Below are 3,321 nucleotides of genomic sequence, written 5' to 3' on the forward strand. Positions count from 1 at the left end.
ACTGTAGCCTACTATACGGTCTTGTATACAATCACACAACGCCGTCACTTCAGCGCGCATATATATATATATATATATATATATATATATATATATATATATATATATATATATATATATATATATATATATATATATATATATATATATATATATTGGGTTCGGAAAGCCGGTCGGGCCACAGCCCCTCCCCCCCCGTAAGTATGAAAACTCGCCGCCTATGAGCGAAGTAAACGAGAACTCGCAGCACAAGGCCATTGAATATGGCAAATTAGTTCTGTGCAATTCCGAAAGGCGCAGGAACGCTCATGCAAGGAAAAGTTTCCCGTGTACTTAGATTTAGGTGCACGGTAAAGAACCACAGATGGTCCAAATTTCCAGAGTCCCCATAATCAGAAAGTGGTTTTGGAACGTAATACCCCATAATTTAATTTTTTAAGGAAAAGTTTACATCCACTCGTAGGTAGCACGAAGCTACAAAGGAATATACATTTGCATTATATATCTCCTTTGTAGCTTCTTGCTACATACGAGTGGACGTCAATTTTTTCTTTCACCAGGACATGAGTTCTGCCGCAAATTTCATGGAAAGTGCACATGCGCAAAGATAAGAGTGGTGAAGCAACGAAATTGTATTTAGACACGATAACTGTTCCGTTTCAATTATAGAACGCTAAGTTACTTGCTCTACAGATAAACGAGAAGAAAGGGGGCTAATCGGTGGGCCTGATTTTTATTAGTCGTATCATAAGAAGCCAACAACAAACGCTGGCACCAAGGACAACATAGAGGAAATTACTTGTGCTTGAGATATGAAAGAAAGAAACGATAAATAATGGAAATGAAAGTGGATGAAAAGACAACTTGCCCCAGGTGGGGAACGATCCCACAACCTTCGCATTCCGCGTGCGATGCTCTACCAATTGAGCTACCGTGGCGCCGTCTCCCCCCCCCCCCCCCTCCACTTTCTTGGGTATTTATGCTTCCTAGTAGTACCCTGGGAGTGTTAGCCAGCGCCACCACTCGCACACCTTGGCGGTGGATGTACAAAATTCTTTCTGCTGCAGGCATGACGAGAACGTGATCGAAGGTTGTGGGATCATTCCCACCTGCAGCAAGTTGTTTCTTCATCCACTTTCATTTCCCATAATTTATTGTTTCTTTCTTTCATATATTAAGCACAAGTAGTTTCCCATATGTTCTACTTGGTGTCAGTGTTTGTTTGCTTCTTTTGAAATTGCTCTACAGATAGGAAGCTCTGCTACCTAGTATGCGCTGGCATTTGAAGATGACATGTATGTTCGAAACTGTTGTGCCTGCAATTGAAACACGCCATGATTAGAACAATTTTTATTCTTCCGCATAGCAACATCAACGACAGACATGGCTCTGATACTGCTGGCGCGGCATGCACGCTTAGTGGGGAAAACACGGGCTGGAGAGCAGCCAAGGAATGATAACGTAATCTGTTAGACAGGAAGCTTTACGCGCTGTAACGCATGTTTTATACGCTTTATCAGCGTAGATAACAGACTCTACATTGAGACTGTGCATCAAATTTGGAGTTTCGCATTTTTGAAGGTCCATAAAGTACGTATTGTGGACAGCGACAGCTGGTAATATTGCAGATACATGGCTGAGACAAATAGACACAAATTTTGGTGGGCTCTTTCAGCTGTATAAATGCGGCACGCTGATTACATTTTCCCAAAGAAGGTTCGCCGGTGGACCAAAAGCTTTTTTTTTCACCTATTAAAAGGTCACGCTTTCAGAGGTTGTATCTAGAGGCGTCTGCTAGTAGCGAATTTTTATAGCCCTATTCACGGAATATTTTCAAAACAAAACTAGTAAAGCAAAAGCGTCGGCCTATACATCATACAGAAAAGAATGTCATTGCAAGCTTCGTTACCCCGGGCGTCAAGTCCACCCGAAGGTAAAGACTTAACCTCCAGGGTATCGGTGATCATTGAAGAGGGCGTCGTGAAGTCATGTGTCAAGGACGCTCTGATCCCTGATGTCAATTTTGAGTCTTTCTTCACCGACGTTTGGCAAGAACACGAAGACCTGACTGCTCTGGTAAGTTAGGAGCAGCTTTTACCTACTTTTTTCAAGTGCGTAGTAAATATTGCCAACTCATTCGTTCTTACTGTTGCTTTCAAAGCGCCGCAATAAATATTGCACTATTTTGATGTGGCTTCAGTTGCTGCAAACATTTGGAAAATATTACTGCTTCACTGAGACAAATTGCTTGGAATTACTCTGTTCAGCTGAAACGTAACATTCTTGGGCTTGAATGTCCCCTTTACAGGAACGTATACTGTAGGTCTTGAAGTTAATACACTTATTGCATTATATATGGCCCCTCCCCCGCTCCCATTTTTCTAGGTAAGCTTTGACACGGCTGAACCTGCTTAGCAGTCACCTGCGTTGAAACGAAGGGAAAGTATGCTGTTTCTGGCACGGTAACACTGCATTGTCGGATAGGGCTACCAGTATTAACTGAACAAGATTTCCCGAAATCCCCACAGACAATTCGAACAGCTACAGATTGGAGTAGGTAGTGATCAAATGACACGGTATAGTTATCAAATATTTAAGCGTCAAACAAATAACATTAGAGGCCCTGTTTTGACTGGAAGTTCCTCTCCCTCAAGTTTCATTAACCATGGCTATATTTGGAATTTCGTTTTTCTAAAGCAGTCCCTGATCTTGTCCTGGGGACCTAACTTAGATTTCAATTGGTGTACTCAATGTGCAAACACTAAATAACGTAATATACGGCAAATCTGTAGCCGGAAATTTTCAGAAATGCAGTGCGATAATTTAAAAAGCTCGAGAAGTAACTTTGCCTGGGAGCACAACTGAAAACGATCATTGTTAAAAGAGGGTTCAAAAACGGAGGGACTTGGTACACTTGAAGCAGAACATTAATGTGGCGTGGGTTTCGCAAGTAATCTGATTTTCGAAAAATTTGTGCCTGCAACCAAGTAATTCGCACAACCCAACGCTAGTTCAAATGGTAAAACAATACAGACGAGAAATCCGATTGTCATGCTACGTTCCCAGGCTTCACGAGTACTCAGCTTCATGTGGGAACCAGCGCCTCGAGAACTTTTGACAATTAAACGACGGCATTGCACTGTCACTTCAAGCGACTGAGAAAGTAAATAGGCCGAATGAACAGGGCCCACTGTTGAATCTCAAATGCACTTCACTTGCTGACAGAGGCGTGAGAGTTGAAAAAAAATTTTACAAAAGAAGAAAGTCTTTTCTCGTTTGTTCTGTGTTCATAAAAATCATGCGGTTCCAACGCACTCTGGG

General features: G+C 41.9%; 1 non-coding gene across 1 annotated transcript; it reads right to left on the minus strand.

Moving 5' to 3' along the window:
• Window positions 1-865: 865 nt before the first annotated feature.
• Window positions 866-938, minus strand: TRNAP-CGG (transfer RNA proline (anticodon CGG)). Its single transcript has one exon. It is a non-coding gene; the product is annotated as a tRNA-Pro (tRNA).
• Window positions 939-3,321: the final 2,383 nt, after the last annotated feature.

Source organism: Dermacentor variabilis, chromosome 1 (genome assembly GCF_050947875.1).
Source record: "Dermacentor variabilis isolate Ectoservices chromosome 1, ASM5094787v1, whole genome shotgun sequence".
Taxonomy (NCBI): Eukaryota; Metazoa; Arthropoda; class Arachnida; order Ixodida; family Ixodidae; genus Dermacentor; species Dermacentor variabilis.